This window comes from Esox lucius, chromosome 24, assembly GCF_011004845.1.
Source record: "Esox lucius isolate fEsoLuc1 chromosome 24, fEsoLuc1.pri, whole genome shotgun sequence".
Lineage (NCBI taxonomy): Eukaryota > Metazoa > Chordata > Actinopteri > Esociformes > Esocidae > Esox > Esox lucius.
Window position 1 is genome coordinate 21,561,292 of NC_047592.1, and position 22,343 is coordinate 21,583,634.

The 22,343-nt window shown below is 43.4% G+C and overlaps 1 protein-coding gene and 1 long non-coding RNA gene across 2 annotated transcripts in view; one reads left to right on the forward strand and one right to left on the reverse strand.

Moving 5' to 3' along the window:
- The window catches only part of LOC105010062 (serine/threonine-protein kinase Nek4-like), a 717,288-nt gene that overhangs the window by 394,801 nt on the left and 300,144 nt on the right, over nucleotides 1-22,343 (forward strand). The window lies entirely within an intron of this gene.
- LOC117593940 lies at nucleotides 4,547-5,125 on the reverse strand. The gene is made up of 3 exons (XR_004575404.1): nucleotides 5,039-5,125; nucleotides 4,857-4,892; nucleotides 4,547-4,663 (listed from the first exon to the last, which is right to left on the reverse strand). It is a non-coding gene; the product is annotated as an uncharacterized LOC117593940 (long non-coding RNA).

The window sequence follows — 22,343 nt, forward strand, 5'->3', positions numbered from 1 at the left end:
CAATTTCAGGCTCAATTCCCATAATTATTTGAAGATTCTAATTGATATGAGTTAAGGTAGGTCCCCTCAATGTGTAAACCACATACAGAGCAATGCCATAGAAATGTAAATGTTCATTACTTAAATGAATTATGAGCTCCAAACACACACTACAGCTGGAGCTGGAACACACTACAGGTACAGGGGCAGGGAGCTGGTTGACTGGAGCAGTAACAGACGGGCACCCAAACTGTCAGCATTGAGTAAACCAAACACTACAAGGATATTCTTAGGGCTGAGAAGTTTAGATACGCTTTAGCCGTTGGTGGCTAAATTCCAGTCACTTTTCTAAATATTTTCCAAAACTCATGGGGGAATGTACATTTCTGGAAGACCTACATTTTTTATTGTTGAAACTAATTGTTGTAGGCCATATGTGGGTTAAGCTAGCTAGCCTACCGTTAGCTCGTGAGGTATCTAGCTAATTATCAACAGTATTTTGTACTGGCATTTAAACGTTAAACTTAATTTTTATGTACTACCGATTTAACAAAGGTATGGTAACGTCAAATACTAATCGGGAAACAATGTCAGTAAAGCATTTCGGATATGGAAAGCAAATTCTAATGCAGACGTTTGTAAACACTGCGGTTGGCCGGGATCAACACAAGCGAAGTAAGGCAGTCCGGGGCAAACACCAAAACGACAGTGGGATTATCATCATACTCTACCTGTTGCTGTCCGGAGATGTGCACCCGTGCCCAGGTCCTTTTTCCCGGGACTCCAGCTGTAAGGCACCAGCGAGCGCACTAGCCGCCACTGAGGGGCTGGGGCTCATTGGCATCGACCGGCAGGTGGTTCAATCACTGACGGGGAGCGAAGATCTCGGACGAAGCGGGCTGAGACGCCGGGCTTGGTGAGTGCTGAGGGCCTGGACTGGCCATCTTTCAGCGCGTGGACCGACAGCGGCGGGGCTGTCGCCGGTGAGGAGCAAACAACTACAAATTTCTTGCCCTGCGTTTCTGACCCTACTCGATCATATCGTACGGATGTTAAGGTAACGGGTCATTGCGCTCAAGGTAAGCGTGAAAATCTGCACGGTACAACCCACAGTCGTTTCAAAAACATTATAAACCCTGCTTTGAAAAAACACCGCAAACTGAACTTTTTTAAAACTGTCAATCACTCTCGACTGATCTGGGATCAACAACTCAAACCAAGGGGTCTATTTGGAGGGCATATGAATATTCGTAGCCTCACCCCAAAGTCTGAAGAAGTACATCATCTTCTTATTAACTCCAACTTAGATTTTTTAGGTCTGACAGAATCTTGGTTACATAAAAACTCTCCATCTGCTGCATTACATGTACCAGGGTATAATATTTTTAGAAGGGACAGATGTGAGGGAAGAGGGGGAGGGGTCATGGTTTACATAAAAGATCACATTAACTGTCAGCAGATATGTTGGCCTTTTGACCAGGATTTGGAGTGTATTGGGGTGAATATACTGCTTTCACCTGAAATGTCTTTTGTGCTCATTGTCGTATATCGTCCACCCTCCTCTAATAATGACTTTTATACAACTTTTAAAAAGCTACTTCAAGCATGTGATTTTAAAACTGAGGTAATATTACTTGGTGATCTTAACTGTAACTGGCTAAATAAGACTAATAGGAAATCCCTTAAACAGATCACAGATAGTCTGGATTTTACTCAATTGTTGGAAGGTCCTACTAGAATAACCACATCGTCGCAGACACAGATAGATTTAATATTCAGTAACAAGCCTGAAAGAATTGTAAAAACATTTAATTTTATTACTGGACTGTCTGATCATAATCTGACTCTACTGTCGAGAAAACTTACAAAAAAGCGATTTCATCATTCTAATAAACCCGTGGAGCAACTTAGGATTCCTAAGAATGAAATGGATAATTTTCAAAAGGCAGTACAGCAGACTAATTGGATAGATATATTTAACGGGATCAACATAGAAGAAGTTAGCAAAATGTTTTTTACCAAGCTACAAAATCTAGTTAAGGAGTTTACTAGAAAGGTAAAAGGAAAGAAAAAAGCGAATGCACTCCCATGGCTCAACACTGAAATATTTAATTTGATGAAAGAAAGAGACTCCACTTTAAAAAGATCATTAAAAACAAAATCAAATAGTGATAGGCATAGGTTCACTTCATTACGTAATCAAGTGATTAAAGTGATAAGAAAGGCTAAAGCCAATTTTTGTATAACAATTATTAATGAGGGAAAAGGTAACACAAAACTGATCTGGGAACAGATTAAGAATGTGATGGGAATTAGCCATAGAAACCAGAGGGGATATTTCCAACTACCTGGAAGACTGCAATTGTAATTCCCATATTTAAGTCAAATGACCCACGGAACATATCTAACTACCGCCCAATTAGTATTCTACCAGTGGTCTCTAAGGTAGCTGAAAAATGTGTATCAGAGCAGCTTGTTTCTTTTCTAAATAATAGTCCCTTCTCGCTTCATCCAATGCAGTTTGGCTTTCGGGCCCATCATTCCGCAGAAACGGCTAACTGTTACTCTTTAGAGACTGTTTGAGCAATGGTGGACAAGGTAGGTGTTGTTGGCGCTGTGTTTTTAGACCTCCGTAAAGCATTTGACACAGTTAACCATCAGGTCCTTATTGCCAAACTCTCTACTTTAAATTTTTCCACTTCTGCAATTGAATGGTTTGAGTCATATTTAACTGGTAGAACTCAATTTGTTTCTGTGAACACCCATTGTTCACTAGCTCTTAATTTATGTACAGGGGTGCCACAAGGATCAATACTTGGCCTGCTTTTGTTTAGTCTATATATTAATGATTTGCCATCAGTTTGCCCTGATATTAATACAATAATGTATGCGGACGACACTGTAATTTATGTGCATGCCAAGACAAAAAATCTGGCAGCCGCAAAACTGACTAAAGCCATGGACCGGATAATCGATTGGCTAAATCGTTCATGCCTTCAATTAAATGTAGATAAAACTGTGGGAATGTTTTTTACAAAAAGGCAATGTAATAGTGTGTCAAATATATCAATTTCGGGTCAAAACATTACTATTGTGCCACAATTTAAATATTTGGGCGTTATTATTGATTCTAATCTCTCTTTTAAAACACATATTACGAAAGTCTGCAATAGGGTTAAGTTTAGTTTAGCTAACTTTAGATATACTAGAAATGCCCTTACTTTTAATGCTGCCAAATTATTTATGGATGCAATGATTATGTCACATGATTATGTCACATCTAACATATAAAATTTTACATAATACTGCTCCGCCTCCTTTCAATTCATTTATAATTCAATATAATAACAGCAGTCAGAATACCAGAAGCACCAGAAGCACCACACGAGGCGACCTTGTAATCCCATTCAGAAAAAGTAAATTTGGTCAATTATCATTTTCTGTTACTGCAATACATAACTGGAACTCATTGCCTATTACAATTAAAAACATACATATGTATTCGACTTCTGCAGCACACCTTAAAAATTGGCTAACCGACAATTACAACTGTACACATTAAAATGCTAGATGTGATGTGCGTACAAGATATGACATGATCATGCTTCTGTCATTTGATCTCTGCCTGCCTGCTTCAATGTTATGTCATGTATGTGCTTTAATGTGGCCTCTGCAATGTGGCCTCTGCATTTTTATTCTTTTTTTGTCAATTTTCACTGTTCTATTGCTTGACCTGTTTTTATGTCTTTGTAATTTGTGCTTGCTTGTTTCTCTTAATTTTGTGTTATCTTGTTTGTATGTCTAAGCTCTTGCTTACATCTGTTTTACTTGTAATGTATTTATTGATGTATGCCTATTAACAACTGGCTGGGGACTACAGCTGGAAATTAGCCGTAGAGGCTAAAGCTGCTCTTTTATTGAAAGAGGTTGTCCACATTATTATAAACCAATAAACTAAACTAGTATAACCACGCACAATTTTTCAGAGGGGCTAGTTTAAACAAGTATTTTCAAGAGTTGGCTAGGTTGACCGCAGTAAATTTAGAACATAGACAGGAGTCTCACTCCTATAGCCTCACCGTGAGATAGGGAGTCTAACATAGTGGAGTCTGTTGATAGCATAGCGAGAGTTGTCAATACAGTTTTTCCTTTTGCTCATTCCAGGCTGAGAAAAGTTAAACAAGGTAGTGCTAACAAAAACAACCTTATTAAGATAAAGCCTTCCTCCACCTTGGTCTCAAAATGGGACACCTTCATGTTAGATCCCTTGCTCCAAAGGCAGTTGCAGTAAATGAATTAATCTATGATCATAAACTAGATGTTATTGGTTTACAAAATGGGTCCCCTTGTGATTATGAACATGGAGACGGTAAAATGAAGGAGAAATTATATTACTTACCTGTCACGGTCAGCCTGACTCTATTACTCCACATTGAATAGTGTTGATTATGTCTGTTTCTACCCAGACATCTGTAAACACCACTGACAGACAAATCAGTAGCATTGATCTGGTGTTTCACCGTATTCATGAAGTCGGTATTAGAGCCATCATCATAATTCTTATGCCATGCGTATGTCCAGTCAGTGACGTCTCCCTCCTGTATGTTACATATCATAGTGACAGACTCTCCCATGAATATCTGGGGCCAGTTGGGCTGGAAGGTCAGAACAGCAGCAGGTCTCCCTACACAGACAGTGGATAGAATATTATATTACAATACACATTTTACAGAAGCAAGGTTTCATATGTTTTGTTCACACATACACAACTGAATCGCCTATTTCATACAAAGCACATGAGGAAGGAAAAGCAGTATCAGAGATCAAGATGATAAAGCTTGAAGAGATTGAGTGAATTAATGAATATCTACCATTACCTTGAGAGTGACCACAGTAGATGAGGGTATTCAACACTACAACAAAGACAAATTGCATCATTACAGTACATTAGTAATGTAATTAATGTCAACTGTGCTGCAGTAATAGAGTACTCATATTAACATTAGTGAACTTTTTGTTCATAACAAATATTCAAACACAATACAAAGTCAGTACTCACAGAGTAGAACACAGGGCCAGGTGTGATCCATTCTGTCTTGGTGACGAGTAACTCTCTCTGAACAACAGTCCTCCTCACAAACCCCTTTACTTCCTATATGATGAGAGTCTGGTTTGATCACACCTCTTCACTGTCACTCAGACAAATAGAGAAAGATTCTAGAGACAACACAGTGAAAAATCATACTTCGACAATTGATGTTTTTCTAACCAACTTCTCCTTATGATTGATTCCATGATCAGACTGGTTCCTTCATCATTTATTAGATTTTTTTTTGTGCGTATGTGAAGCAGCAGCTAAGCTAAGTATTAATGAAATACTGGTTCCTATTTTTCAGTGATAATGGCTGTGGTCGTTTATGCTTAATGTTTCCCTTCTTCAAATCACATTGTATAAGTGTGCATATTAGCTTAAACTTTCTGAAAAGTTGGACCTCACTTAAACTCATACCCTGGTTATGGGCCTGCTGGTAGGATTCTGGTGTCTTGCTGCCCAAAGCACAGGCCAGAATAGGATGAGTGAGTGAAACCGACTTTACTACCACTCATCACTGACTGACTCCCCTCCGGGTTCATTTTCCTGCTCCGCTAAAAATCTTTCCCTGTTGGCTCCGTGCTCTAACAGGCATCAACACAGACACTGTTTTTACTGATAGAAGTGAAGGACCCATCGTTGAGCAGTCATTGTATGATTTCAAATGCTGGAATTTATTGCCAAATAAATATATTGCCAAATGTTTCTGCCGTTCACTGTATTAAGGAAATGGGATACCCCTTAAAATAAATTCTACAGAAGACAATTAATGGTTTATTTATTTGCAAATTTGATGGTGTGAGTATAACAAGTTTGTAAAAGAGAAACAAAAAGGAAAAAGAAACAAAACGAATGATTCAACTGTTTATTTTAAGTTTTTATTTTGGAAGGACAAAATAAGTGCACCAGCATGATAGCTAACAGACTGATCATAATCTGTGAGGTGCTGTGGGTGAACAAAAAAATATACACATCACTAAACAGTGAATGGAAACAGGTGTGTCCCTACCATCGCCAGGCGAAGGTTAATACACCAGAGAGGTGGAGCGCTGGAGAGAAAGGGGAGGCATTGTGTCATGCGGAGCAGACGTTACATTACCCCCCTGTTACATTAAGTTATTTTATTTGGAAGGAAAAAATAAGCGCACCAGCACATTAGCTAGCAGACTAACAATAATCTGTGAGGTGCTGTGGGTGAACAACAGAATATAAACAACTAAACAGTGATTGGAAACAGGTGTGTCTTTGGGATGTGCTGCTGACATCACTCTCCTGACGGTGGTTAAAACACCAGAGAGGAAGGGGAGCGGCGGTGCCATGAGGAGCTGATATTACAACCAAGTGTAACGTCTTGATGTGGTGGAGGAAGGACACAGTCAGAGGATGTGGAACAACAGAGTTTAATGAAAATACTTTTACCTGAACAAATCATGTCACATGAAACAATGACCGAGATACAGGGAACTGGGGAAACTGAATAGGGAGGTGATGAAGGCCAAACTAGACACAGAGGAAATCAATGAACACAAGGGATTGAAACAACAAATCAAAAAGACTAACAACAACTACAATACAATGAACATAAAAATGCAACCGCCGAGACGGCTTAGGCTGTGCCCAGCTGTTACACTAGGGGCCGGTTTCACAGACGCAGATTTAGTTTAGTCTAGGACAAAAAAATGTAGTGCAAAAGAAAACTCCATTCAGCTTGTTGTTTTAGTCCTAGACTAGGCTTAATTTGTGTCTGTGAAACCGGCCCAAAGGGTACAAGTTAATCTCAAATAAGCAACATACAAATAAAGACAATCGTTAGTGCAATTTGTATTTAGTAAAATTAACTCAGCTACTGGTTATAATGTGTTTCAATTGGACTGTTTGTTATCAGGTCTAGGATCTGCTTACTGCAGTGACCCAGTTTTACACAGAGAAGGAAAATAACATAGTTGTAAAGGAAGTCACACTACAGGGCTCTAAAAATACCACCTCTCTCAGTTTGACAGTTGGACTATGAGGGGAGGGTGTGTCTGTTGTCACCAAAGTGTGTTTCTTAGCTACGGGCTACTGGTCTGGTTGTCATAGAGATTCACGGACACCAGTAGATTGGCCACTTGCTAAGCACACCAATGTGGTTTTGTGTTTGCAGCATGGTTACGGTTTCTTTTTCTACGGTAGACAGGTCAAAAATAAAAATGTATTTATATCATTCACTCGCTGCTCAAAAGTTGTTCATTGGCCGCTCTCTGTCAGGTCCCTGTACGACCGAAGCAGGAGCTTGGTCCGCATTACCGGCAGTAAGTCAGACTTGTTCCCTGTGCATGTTGGACTCCGGCAGGGCTGCCCTTTGTTACCGGTTCTGTTCGTAATTTTTATGAACAGAATTTCTAGGTGCAGCCAGGGGCCGGAGGGTGTCAGGTTTGGGGACCACACGATTTCGTCTTTGCTCTTTGCGGATGATGTTGTCGTGTTGGCCCCTTCAAACCAGGACCTTCAGCATGCACTGGGACGGTTTGCAGCCGAGTGTGAAGCGGTGGGGATGAGAATCAGTACCTCCAAATCCGAGGCCATGGTCCTCAGTCGGAAAAGGGTGGCTTGCCCACTTCAGGTTGGTGGAGAGTGCCTGCCTCAAGTGGAGGAGTTTAAGTATCTAGGGGTCTTGTTCACGAGTGAGGGAAGGATGGAACGGGAGATTGATAGACGGATCGGTGCAGCTTCTGCAGTAATGCGGTCAATGTATCGGTCTGTCGTGGTGAAGAAAGAGCTGAGCCGCAAGGCGGCCGAAATTAGCTTTCTCTGCAGGGTGGCTGGGCGATCCCTTAGAGATAGGGTGAGAAGCTCAGTCACCCGGGAGGAGCTCAGAGTAGAGCCGCTGCTCCTCCACATCGAGAGGGGTCAGCTGAGGTGGCTTGGGCATCTGTTTCGGATGCCTCCGGAACGCCTTCCTGGGATTGACATGAGACCTATCGGCAACAACTTACCACACCCCTTTTTCTATGTAATAAATACGGATTGTTCATGTATGGAGTTAGAGACTCCTCGGATGATTATGTCTGTAAGCGTTTAACGCTTCTCTCATATTAGTTAATAAAACTGTTAGAATGTGCCAAGAGAACTTTGTCTCTGTTTCTTACTCCTTTAAGAGTTTTGAACGATAAAATTGTCATCACAGCTTGGGCATTTCTTTCGGGTGCCTCCGGGACGCCTTCCCGGGAAGGTGTTCCGGGCCGGTCCCACCGGGAGGAGACCCCGGGGAAGACCTAGGACACGCTGGAGGGACTATGTCTCCCGGCTGGCCTGGGAACGCCTCGGTATCCCCCCGGAAGAGCTGGAGGAAGTGTCTGGGGAGAGGGAAGTCTGGGCATCCCTGCTTAGACTGCTGCCCCCGCGACCCGGCCCCGGATAAGCGGAAGAAGATGTATGTATGTAATGGCCCCTCTCATCGGAATCAAACTCACAATCTTTAGTCAAAACGTCCCCCGACCACAATGACCTAGAATAGCAATTTAATTTTACTATTAATGTTTTTAATATGGAAAAGGAATATATGACAAAAAGATTATGAACAGGCCTTTGCAATGTAGAGATTATAAATTATAATTCTATAGATTGACAACGAAAAAATTTATTGTTTAGTGGACACTGTGTGGGCATAACAAATGCCAAAAAGGCGTTTGGGTGGCAGCAAGTGGTGAACTCTGTGAATGAGGCTGGCTCAGAAGGTTGGACCATCCCAGAAATTTAAAAGTGGTGTGACATTGAAGTGGAGGCCAAAACAGAGACAAAGTGTTTGTGTCACAGGTGGGGAAAGGGGACACCGGAGCCCAACCCTCTTGACCAGCGACTTGCAGGTATTATTGAGGAATCCCTCCTGAGTGGAATAGTGACGGAGGTGGAAGGTACAAGGACATGCAAGACTCACCAGATGATCCAGGGATTTAATAAGTGTTCCCTCATTTGAATAGATTAAACCAAGTGCATTCAAGTTGTATTTAATCATTCATTTACACAAATAATGTAAATTTTCAATTGTTTTTAGTCACTGTGTTCCAGCTGGGTCAGTGCTGCTGACCAGAGTGTGTCTAGGTCCAGCATCTCCACACTCGTCCATCTCAAGCCTCCGGTGGTCGTGTCCTCACAGATGTGGTCCTGCAGACGCAAAGAGACACCATCAACACTGTTAATGAGGTTGTCAATGAGTTGAAGGAAATAAAACATGTTTTGTGTGATGTAAGTTCTCAAGTACATTACAGTTTTTCTCGATTGCTAAGACACATTTCTTGAAAGTTGCTCTCCTTTTCTCTCAAGTGTGAACACAAAACCCAATTTAAGCTACATTCACAAAACCTCAGACTTTTCACCTCAAAACAGTCCAATCTGTGCTCAAAACTGAACTATGTTGTCAAATCGTGCCCCGAGTCAATCAAAATTAAAAACACTACTGAACAGTCACTAAACACTATGTAGAAAAATAGAAAACACAATGCTCAGGACATGAAGCTGGAGAAATAAATGTTTATTGTTCACTGTAGGCTAAATGCATGTTGCAAAACAAAAAGAAACTGTGCATTTAGCAATTGGCACTTGCATAAGATTTCTGTTTGTTTTTACGTTTGCCACTTGTGTACAGTAAGCCCATGTAAAAATAAAGTACAAAAATATACAAATTAGTGCATTACTCAGCCACAGCATCATGTCTCCGTACTGGGTCAGGCCACAGGACTTCATCCACATCACAGGCCACATTTTGTCTGGCCAGGCAACGGGGGGGAAACCCCTGGCATGCCGTATCCAGGCTGGCATGCCTCCACACCTATGTCACCACAGGCAAGTACCATGGCTTGCAGGAGATTTACCCTGGTGTAAGGTTGGCGTTCATATACCTTCCACCGCCATGAGGAGAAGAATTCCTCAATGGGGTTTAGGAAAGGGGAGTACGGTGGAAGGCAAAGACTGATGAAACCTTGGTTCATATTGAACCACTCTCTAACCTGGAGGGCTCTGTGAAAACTCACATTGTCCCAAACAACAACATAGATGGGATGCTCATCCTGCTGCCCTAACAGAGCATCTCGCATGTGATTGAGGAAAATGAGGAGCTGGTGAGTGTTGTAGGGCCCCAGGTTGGCATGATGGTGGACAACCCCATGATTGCTGATGACAGCACATAATGTGACATTATGCTGCTCAGGAACCACGCTGCCCAGGAACACCAACAATGGACTGATGGCCAATCACATTAAGGCCTCTCCTTCTCCTTTTGGTGAGATTAAACCCAGCTTCATCCATGTAGATGTATTCATGGGGTTTTTCCATTGCATCCAGTTGAAAAACCCTCAGTAGAAATATAGTTTTGTAAGTGATACAGAAAAAGTGATTTAGGCCACTACAGTAAATCACTACTTAGAGTAATCAACATTGAATGTGTCTGGATATATGCCAACCTGTACTTACTGGAATCTTTGCTTTTTGACTCTGTCTGAGTTGTGATCAAAGGGCACTCTGTATAGCTGTTTCATGCGCAGTCTGTTGTGCTTGAGGACACGATCAACAGTGGAGAGGCTGACACTGTTGATACCCTCAAAATTTACATGGTCCTCAATGATCTTCTGCTGAATTTCACTCAATTTAATGGCATTGTTCTCACGGACCATACCAACAATTAGGGTCTCTTGGTGTGGGGAGAACATACCTGTCCTCCCACCCCCATGTGGCTGTCTTTCAATAGATAAAGAGAACATGGAGTTACAAAAAATATACATGGAATACTAGGCCTACAAACAGTTAGAACAACCCTCCATTACATTACTACAGTACATTGGTACAGTGATGTACTGAAACATATATTTACTAACTATATACTGTGGTACAATATATAGTATGTCATACAGTAATTGCTGTCAACATTTACATACTGTACTATAATGTCAAAAAAAGGTAATTACCTGTTCTGTTCTCTAGATCTTGGGATTATGGTGGACACAGTGAATCTACTGGTGTTTGGTTGTGCCCTTTGTCCAGCCTCCCTCATGCTCATACCATGGACAAGAACATGGTCAATCACAGTAGCTCTGATTTCATCAGATATTACTGTTCTTTGTCTTTGCTGACCACCTCGACCTCCTCTCACACAAACTCTTCCTCTCAGATTTCTATACATTGTAGGGCCTCACAAACCAGTGCTCTCTGAACTGGCTTACTGTATATGTTCCCTCACATCATTAGCCACAAGTGTGATCAATTTTGAGTTGTTGTGTTCAAGTGGTGACACCTGTGCTTTAATTGTGTTTGACTTTTGTCACCTGTGCTCACCATTATGCAGCACGGGTGCATCACAATGAAAATGTGTTGACAAGTTGTGTCTAAACAGTTGAAAAGTGCTTATGGTTTTGCCAAAAGAGTGATTGATTCAAACAGTGGGTTCAGGCAACTGAGCATTTGGTTCAGACAATAGGGTTTAGTGTTTTAGCAATTGAGAAAAACTGTAAATAGGGCGCTATTGACGCACGGCCGCATCAAGAAAATATATTTTTATTCCAAGCTGCAAATAACAACGTCTTGTTTGTTCACTTCTATAAACCAGACGCCCCACAATCACGATGAGAAAACCTATAGCTCTACAGGATTTCAGCAGCAGCCCTAACTGATTATACTTGATCTTATTTGGTTGTTAGAGAGAGAGAGAGAGAGAGAGATAGAGCACAGCAGCAGCAGCAAAATGAGATCCTACAACAATCATTAAAAATCATTATTTTTTAGATTTAGTACAATGACAGGTTTAGCATTAATTTAATCTTAATACATTTTTGCAAAGGCGAACAGCTTGGCAAACATCTTGGATTTACCAATCAACCATACTAACACATTTAAAAAAAGTGATGCCAAATATTGTGGAGGAACCTGCAGTTAACAACTACCAAACAACCAAAGAATAACTTGGACAAGCGGAACAACCAAAAATAGGATAAACCAAGGACAAGGAAATCGTCCACATGCAGGAACGAAGGACCGGACTGCCAAGACATACAGATTAAATAAACTCGATTTGGAAGGTGAGCAAATACTAACATTTCTATACAAAAGGTAAAGCTATCAAACTAGTTATGAAGCTACTTTACAAGCTAACAAGCTAACAGCCCCAGAAGAGGCATTTTTCAAAAACCTGACAGTTAAAAATGGATACATCTCAACAGCAGCCCAGTGGGTGGAGCTTGGGTAACCTAGCAATAAGCTATCCTGATGATATCACTAGTGAAGCAGGGAAAAAGAAGTACAGAAGCAGGCTATTGAGAGAAGCCCCAGAGACCCTGAGAGCTGACTACCAGCAGCAGTATGACAGAAAAGTCAAAGCAGACCTACTGTTCTACACACAGAACCCAGAGGCCTGGCACACCACTGTCCATGCAGAGTACACCAACCTCAAGATGGGAGGGAACAAATCTATCAGACAGCTATACACAAATACTGAACCCAAATTCAATGTCAACTTCTACAACAATGGCACAGTAATGGTCCAAGGATCCCAGATTAAATTAGAAGAGTTTGAAAGAGAATTTGTCAGACTGAAAGCTCTTGCTGGAAAAATAAAGACCAATATGCCTATTAGAAAAATCGCCAACCAAACTGACATTGATCCAAGTAACACTTCTGCTCTGCCCAGAGCAACCACAGCCTCTAGTAACCCCCCCCAATCCTCCACTACCCCCCCGCCAGCTTCCAGTATCACCCCTCCAGCCTCCCTGGCAGGACCCACATATCCAGGATTGTATATCCTTCCTAGAAATGGAAATTATAGAATTTAAAGAAAACAGACGGTCAGAGAATGACACTATCCAACAACTGAGAGCTGAAAAGGATATATTAAAAGAGGAGACCAGGACCACCATAGCGCAACTAGAGACAGTGAAGGAGCTTAAACAGGACAACGAAACCCTCAGAGAAGAGTTATACAAAATGAGTGACACAAACCTCCTCAGCATCAGACAGCAGCAGAACAGCCCCCCAGCAACCAGACCACTGACATTGGCTCCCAGACTGAGACCATCAACCAGGCAGAGACCCAGACTTTCAAGATGGACCCCCGTCCCCCCACCCCTCCCCCTCCACACACATCCCCTCTCCCTCCCCCACAGCCCACAGAGGAACAGAGACCCCAGCCCCTCCCTCCGCCCCAACAACTCGCAGAGAAACAGAGACCCCAGCCCCTCCCTCTGCCCCGACAACCCGCAGAGAAACAGAGCTCCCCACCACGCCGAGAGCCCCGTAAGACTGCCATCCTCATGGACTCCAATGGCAAATTCCTCCATCATAGGAAATTGTTTCCCAGACACAGGGTTGGTATGTTCTGGTGCCCTCACACGGACAGCGCACTAAAGCTGCTCTGCCATGCCCACCTAGGTCAGCCTGACAACATTATTATACACACAGGCACCAATGACCTGCACTCCAAGGGAGAGGGTGTCTCAGAGGCCCTGGTGGAGGTGGTTAAGAAAGCCTGCAGAGAGTTTCCCAGAGCCAAGATCACCATCTCCACACTGCTGCCACGAACGGACTTCCCCTGTGATGTCATCAATGGGATCAACAGCAGAATCGCCAAAGGCTGTGGCTCCCTGACCAACGTAGCCGTCGCCCACCACCCTGCTATAACAACTGAACATCTGTACGACATGGTGCACCTGACCCGGAGCAACATCTGGAGGTTGGCAGAAGACCTGAAAGGAGCCACACCCTGCAAAGGAGATGCTCCCACTTTGTCACAGCATCACGCACCCCACCAGCCAGGGGGGAGGAGAGCCCGGCCCAGCAGACCCCAATCTGCCAGATCCCAGCCTTCTGGACCTCCACACAGAGTCTCCAAGCAACTAAACCACCACCCAGGGGCACCCAGCCCAGTGGAGAACAGCCACGGTCCTATGACGGGCCCCGAGACAGCACGCCAGGCCCAGCACCCTACACAGAAGCACAACACAAAACAGCCCAAACCCCAACCCCCCCCCCGTGAGGAAGCAGACCTATGCACAGGTAGTCTAAGGACACCCGGACATTGGAGAAGTGAGGCAGTTACTACACCTCATCTGCAAGATAATTGGTTAATACAGATATTTAGAGAAGACATCTCTATTCATTGTTTATAATTTAAAGGATGTGTGTATATATATGTGTGTGTGTGTGTGTGTGTGTGTATGTATATATATATGTGTGTGTGTGTGTGTATATGTATGTGTATATGTGTGTATGTATGTGTATATGTGTATATGTGTATATATATATGTATATATATATATTTATTACTTTTCTCCCTACTGACACTAGCACAACCAAGCCCACACACGCCCCCCCAACGCGCACGCACGCACACACACACACACACACACACACACACACACACACCTCCACCACCTCCACTATAAGTATAAATAAGGTAAAAAATAGTATAGAAAGAAAAAAAAAAAGTATTCTAAAAATAACTTACCGTCTGATCTTAACTCAGTTGAATTGTTTACCTGTCATTTATATAGCAAATGAATGAAAGTAAATCCCTCTTGATTAGCTCATGGAATATTCAAGGTTTGTACTCTTCCATCTTCGGAGCAAAGAGTAGAAACCCAGAGTTTCTCTCAGGCATAGATGGTCATGACATTGTCATACTGTTAGAAACATGGTGAAGGCAGGACACAGACACTCACTGTCCCCCAGGTTACGCAGAAATCTTACTGCCATCCCTCAAGCAGAAAATTACCAAACGTGGCAGAGACTCAGGTGGGGTTATTGTATGGTACAAAAAAGAGTTATCAAACCAATTAAAACAAATCAAAAAAGCACAAACACACACCTGGCTCAAATTAAACAAAATCACCATCAAATGTGACAGCGATTTATATATATGCGCAGCCTACACCCCCCTCAAGAGTCACCATATTTTAATGAAAACTTTTTTGACAATCTCCAAGTAGAGATCAACCACTACCAGGCCCAGGGTAGTATCTTGCTGATCGGAGACTTGAATGCCAGAACAGGATGTGAGCCTGATATAGTTGATGCTACTGGTAACAGTCACATCTTCAGACAGCCTCCACTGTACCTCACCCACACGATTCCCCAGAGAAACAACCCTGACCGTATAGTAAACAAAACGGGCAAAGACTTAGTGCATCTCTGCCGCTCCTTAGGCCTGTACATGCTCAATGGTAGGACCAGAGGGGACTCTTTAGGGAGGTTCACATACTGTTCAACCCCTTGGGACAAGTGTAGTTGACTATGCTATCACTGACATGGACCCCTCCTTCATCAGCTCATTCACTGTCAGACCACAGACACCACTTACAGACCACTGTCAGATAAATGTCTATCTGAAAACATTTGGACAACCAACAAAAAAAGAATCCGAGGCCTGCAAGATGTTCAAACTACAAACTTCATACAGATGGGCTCCTGACAGTGACAACACCTTTAAAAATATCATCACTTCTCCTGAAATTACCAACATAATTAATGATTTCCTCTCAACCAAATTTCAAACAAATCAATCTGGAATAAATGAGGCTGTAAAACAAATTCTTAGCATTTTTCACGCAGCTGCAAATAAAGCAGGTCTTACTAAAAATAGTTCTAAGATAAAACAAAAGCCCAATAAGGAAGAGTGGTTTGATGAAGACTGTAAAAATCTCAGGAAGAAATTAAGAAATCTGTCCTATCAAAAACACCACCATCAAAATTAAGCAGAGACCCTGAGAGAATACAAACGCACCCTAAAGCAAAAAAAAGGAAAACATTACAATCAAAAACTACAAGATATTGAAGACTCCATTGACCAAAATCAATTCCGGAAAAGATGGAACACCTTAAGCAAAAACGAAAATAAACATTTAGGAATTCAAAATGGTTATGTTTGGAAAAAACATTTTGAAAACTTGTATAAGGAAATACCACTTAACAGTCTAACCTCTAACCAGAAACAAATACAAGATAAATTAGGTATACTTGAAACAGCTATCAAGAACAATCAGGACCCACTTGATTACCAAATTACAATAAAAGAATTAGAAGACAGCATTAAAAAACTAAAACCAGGGAAGTCATCTGGTCCTGACAGTATCAGGACAGAGATGCTTAAGAACAGCACTCCTGAGCTGCAGCAGGTCCTACTTAAGTTGTTCAACCTGGTCCTTAAAGCTGGCTGCTTCCCTGAGATCTGGAGCCGGGGGCTTATTTCCCCAATACATAAGAGTGGAGACAAATCGGACCCTAATAACTACCGAGGCATCTGTGTGAGCAGTAACATGGGGAAGGTTTTCTGCAGCATCATCAATGCCCGAATGCTGGCCTTCCTTACATCCTTAAAATTGGCAACAAAAGAACAGACCTCTTCACTCAAGGGCAAGGTGTTCGCCAGGGATGCAACTTATCTCCAACGCTCTTTAATATCTACATTAATGAGCTAGCGATATTGTTGGAACAATCTGCAGCCCCTGGCCTCACCCTAAACAAAAAATAAGTTAAATTCCTGCTCTATGCAGATGATCTAGTGTTGCTGTCACCCACAGAGCAGGGTCTACAGCAACATCTGGATCTGCTGGAGCAATACTGTCAGAACTGGGCCCTGACAGTAAACTTTAAAAAATCTAAAATAATGATCTTCCAGAAATAGCCCAGATCTCAAGAAAGCAGACATATTTTTACTCTAGGAAACACCACACTGGACCACACCCTATCCTACGATTACCTGGGGGTCAAAATCAGTGCCTCTGGAAGATTTGGTCTGGCAGTGAACGCGCTAAAGGAGAAGGCATGTAGAGCCTTTTTTGCAATTAGAAGAAAATTTCACAAAATAGACATACCAATTAGAATCTGGACTAAAATATTTGATAGCATAATCGCACCAATAGCGCTATATGGAAGTGAAGTGTGGGGTCCACTCAGTCAGCATGACTACACTAGATGGGACAAGAATCCAATAGAGGTCCTAAATGCTGAATTCTGCAGAACTATTTTGAATGTACAAAGAAGAACACCCACCAATGCATGCAGGGCAGAATTAGGCCACTATCCTTTAATAATAAACATTAAAAAAAGAACACTAAAATTTTGGATGCATCTTAAATCAAGTCCCCAAGACACACTGCAATTTGAAGCACTGCAAACCCAAGAACTGAACCCCAAAAAGAGTCTTTTCAGTCAGCTGGTCATGAGACTTACTAACCCACTAACACCTAACATCGTTCCATCTCAGATCAGCACTGCTTCACAATCACAAATCAGAGTGAACCAAATTGTTAAACAAACCAAAAAGGCCTATCTGGAACATTGGAACAATCAAACCCAAACACAAAACAAACTAAGCTGCTATTGGGCCCTAAACAGAGACTATGAATTGGCTGAATATCTTTTTACTGTCAAAGATATAAAGCAGAGACAGATCCTGACCAAGTACAGGCTCAGCGACCACAGCCTAGCCATTGAAAAAGGTAGGCACAAAAAAACCTGGTTACCAAAATAATCCAGAACATGTGGTCACTGTACGACAGGTGAGGTAGAGACAGAGATGCACTTTCTACTACACTGCCAACATTACACAAAAACCAGACAGCATTTCTTTAATAAATTTGAAACACTAGTGCCATCATTCACCATGCTGTTTATATAGTGTTTATATGACTGTTATTATGAACTGTTTATATGACTGTTATTTGTTTATTTGTACCTACTGTTCACTCTGAGCATTTTGTTATTGCTGAATATTTCTGACAATGCTGGTTATTGTTGTTCTTGATGTGACCTTAAATGGGGCTGCTACCGTGTAGACTCCTTCCTACTGTACTTCTAACTTTGGCAATATGGTTGTAATAACTGTCATGCTAATAAAGTTGAATTGAATTGAATTGAGAGCGGGAGAGACAGAGAGGAAGAGAGAGAGAGGAAGAGAGAGAGCAGGAGAGAGAGAGAGGAAGAGAGGGAGAGGAAGAGAGAGAGCAGGAGAGAGAGAGAGAGGAAGAGAGAGAGGAAGAGAGAGAGCAGGAGAGAGAGAGAGAGGAAGAGAGAGAGGAAGAGAGAGAGAAGGAGAGAGAGAGAGAGGAAGAGAGAGAGCAGGAGAGAGAGAGAGAGGAAGAGAGAGAGCAGGAGAGAGAGAGAGGAAGAGAGGCGCGTGTTGCACTTACCATGATACCAAGAAAAGCCTTTTGCACTTGTACACAGGACCCTGTTCCTTTATTTTATAGACACTGTCATGACAAATGTGTACATAAGGTACAAGGATCTCCAGAAGAATCAAAACATCCCAACCAACAGCCTCATCACCCACAAGGCCTTTGTGGAGCTGCTTGTGGCTGAGTTGTGTGGGGTGTAATCTGAAGATGTAACCATCCAAAGGATGACTGGACACATCCCTGTTCCAATCTCCACTGCTTTCAGATATGGCATATGTATGGAATTCCAAAGGAAATAAAGGCTCCCACTAATCAAGGCACCCCATATAAAGGCACTCCTCAGTTAAAATAATAAGGGAGTAGCCCCCATGAGCCCTCTAGTGGTGAATTGATGTAAGTACAAAATGACAGAATTGATTCAGGGACCCCATATGGGCATTTTTTATATTTTTGACCCAAAAAACTAATGTGGATGAGAGTAAAAAAACAATGATATTTTCAGTTCATTATTTAAAATTTTCAGAAACCAACAATGTGTAGTTATTCTGAACCATTGTATCTAAATGTAGGTTAAAACTGGTGACCTAAATAAAAAAATATATATTTTACTTATCCTCTTCAATAAAAAAACAAAAAATATGAATGTGTGTTTTTACATTTTTTTCTACTTATTCTCATTATTATTCATGTATGTGTTTTACAAAATGTGTCTTCTATACATCCTTCATGTAGCTGAGGGTCAGAATCCCCTGATATAAAGCACTTCCTTCTACTATAAAGGAAGACCATTTGAGAAGAAGAAATGTCAAGACAGTGACAGGCGGACTTGAAAACCCTGGCACTTTAAGAATTACTTTATAAATAGTGTGGTTTCCATACTTTGTTCTGACAAGTGACGCATCACATCCACATGCTGTAGCAGGGCAGCTGTGTTGGGTTCAAACACATGGGGATAGGGGTCTGGGTCTGGACCAACAACCTGCAGCGTCAGGGGGGAATGACACGTTCCTTAACTGTGTCACATTATGTATCACAGCACACATCCTCACCATGTCACAGACTTTATCAGGCTTGTATAAACACTTTCCAACTGAGGAATCGAGACAGCACCCTCTTCCCTTCAGAAGCCCAAAGGTGTGTCTACAACAGCACCTGCCTGGTAATGGGGCATCAATACAATTATACCTCCTAACCTGTCTGGCATAACACAACTTAAGGTTGGCTGAGAGATCCCTGACCTGTCAGCCAATTTGAAATATGCTGGTTGCCAGAAACCAGAGGGTTGTCAGGACTTGAAGTGGCCTGAGGCAGTGGTTCATGGGCAGGTGAGGGCGCTGTGGCCTGAGGCAGTTGTTCCTGAGCAGGAGAGGGCGCTATAAATTAATAGGAAATATAATAATCAGCAAGGCTAGAAATAGTGATATTTAATTGAAATAATTGCTTTTGTCAAAGAATCCTCCATTTGCAGCAGTAACAGAGCCTTGCAGATCTTTGGCATTCTAGTTGTCAATTTGTTGAGGTGATGTCACAACAAGGTGGTGTAGTAGACAGGAGAGGGCGCCGGGGCGGCCGGGACAGGAGAGGGCGCCGGGGCTGCCAAACCCCGGCAAGCTCAGGCGGTGCAGGCCACTCCTCCTCGGCCTCAGGCGGTGCAGGCCACTCCTCCTCGGCCTCAGGCGGTGCAGGCCACTCCTCCTCGGCCTCAGGCGGTGCAGGCCACTCCTCCTCGGCCTCAGGCGGTGCAGGCCACTCCTCCTCGGCCTCAGGCGGTGCAGGCTGCTGCCGCTGGCAGGTAGGAGGCGCTGGCTGCTGCCCCAATGCAGCAGGGGGCGCTGACTGCCGCTGCTGGCAGGTAGGAGGCGCTGGCTGCTGCACCAATGCAGCAGGGGGCAATCGGCGCCGTGGCTCAGGGACAGGGGCGGCGGAAGGCCACGGAGCAGGAAGCGGTGTGTGCCTAATTGCTAGCCTACAGCCTGGCCAGCCTGCACGGGGTCGAGGAGGCACCGGACATAGAGGGGGCGCCGTCGGGACTTCCCTCGGGCACCCACTCAGCCCCCCCCTAAAATTTTCCTGGGGGGACCTCGGACCCAGTGTTGGGCACCTCGCCCTCTTCTTCCTCCGGCCTCGCCTGCGTCCTGTCCTTCCTGCCTCCTGCATGTCCTGCAGGAGACCCTTCACCAGCTCCCCTTGTTCTTTGGTGAGGGGCTTGACCACTCCATACTGGTCCATGCCCCACAGCGGCACCCCGAACCCGTCTTGGGGCAACCCCCAGCCTTGCTCCTCAAGGGGATCCTCCTCCACTTCCTTGTAGACGGCTTCATCGTCATCCGAGGAGAGGGAGTCAGACCCCCAATCGCCCCTCCAGGTATACACCCTCTCTGGAGGGACTGCCTGCTGGTTCCAGTTGTGGTGGCTCATTCTGTCACAACAGGTGGTGTAGTGCAGTGTTGCTTGGACAAGGAACCAGGTGCAGGCAGGGGTAGTCGGTGTGGATACTTTAATTGATAAGAAATAAACAAACACCGAGCACAAAACACACAAAGTAAAGGGCTGACTAAAGCAGCAAAAAACAACAATATGAAATAACACAAGTACTTACAACTACGGCAACACACACGACATCCAAACACGACAAGAACAATGAGCTACAATGTGGGGAGCAGAGGGGAAACATACATACACATACAAATTAGCTAGATTGGGACCTGGTGTGGAAGATTGGAAACATGTGACAGTCCGGGATGTCTTCGTGAGATATGGGAACTGAGAAACTATGGCACGGTGGCGCTGCTGCTCACCGCAACATGACAGGTGATCTAAAGAGATTTTACCCCATTCTTCCTGAAGCACCGCCCACAAGTTGGATTGGTTTGATGGGCACTTCTTAAGCAACAAAGGTTCAAGCTGCTCCCACAACAACTCAATAGGTTTGAGATCCAGTGACTGTACTGGCCACTTCATTATAGACAGAATACCAGCTTACTGCTTCTTCCTTAAATAGTTCTTGTGTAGTTTAGAGCTGTGCTTTGGGTCATTGTCATGTTGTTGGAGAAAATTGGCTTCAATCAAGTGCCATCTATAAGGAATGATATGGTGTTGCAAAATGGAGTGATAGCCTTCCTTCTTCAAGACCCTATTTCTCAGTTTTCAAGTTTCAGGTTTGCTGTTTATTTGTCAAATGCACTGAACAACACAGAGTCATCCTGCACAATGACATTCTTGTGATATGGCACCCATTGTTGAGTTCACAAGTGAGATCATCTTTGATGAACACACTGAGAAACTTGAATTGGGAGACTCTCCATTTCAGCCCCTCCCCGCCGCTTTCTGAAGCCCACAATCATCTCCTTCGTCTTACAGATGTTGAGAACATCCTGGCACAAATTAGACAGGTTCTTTACCTCCTCTCTATAAGCGGTCTCATCATTGTTTACGGACTTCCTTACAGTCACATCAAATGTATGGATGGTGTTGGAACTGTGCGTAGCCACACAGCCATGCATGAACAGGGAGTACAGGGGGGACTGAGGACACAGAACTGGAGGGCTCCAGTGTTCAGGGTCAGTGCAGAGGAGGTGAGGTTGCCCATTCTCACCACCTGGGGTCTGCCAGTAAGGAAGTCCAGGATCCAATTACAAAAGGAGCTGTTAAGTCCCAGGGTCCTGAGCTTTGGAACAAGCTTAGTGGACACAATGGTGTTGAATGCAGAGCTGTTGTCCACAAACAGCATCCTCACATATGTGTTGCCTTTTTCCAGGTGGGAGAGGGCGGTGTGTGTCGTCAGGGCGATGGCATCGTCCGTAGCTCTAATGGGGCGGTACGCAAATTGAAAGGGGTCCAAGGTGTCAGGAAGGGTGGAGCAGATGTGAGTTCTGACCAGCCCCTCGAAGCACTTTATGATGATGGAGGTCAGTGCTACAGAATGGTAGTCATAATGGTACAGGGACGATGGTGGTCTGTTTGAAGCAGGAAGGGACTGCAGATAGAGACAGGGAGAGGTTGAACACAGAGGTGAAAACCTCGGCTAGCTGGTCGGTGCACCACTGAGGACAAGGCCTGGAATGCCGTCTGGCCCTGGTGGTTTCCCAGGGTTCACTTTTTTAAGGGCTGTCCTCGTGTCGGCGTGAGACCCTTTG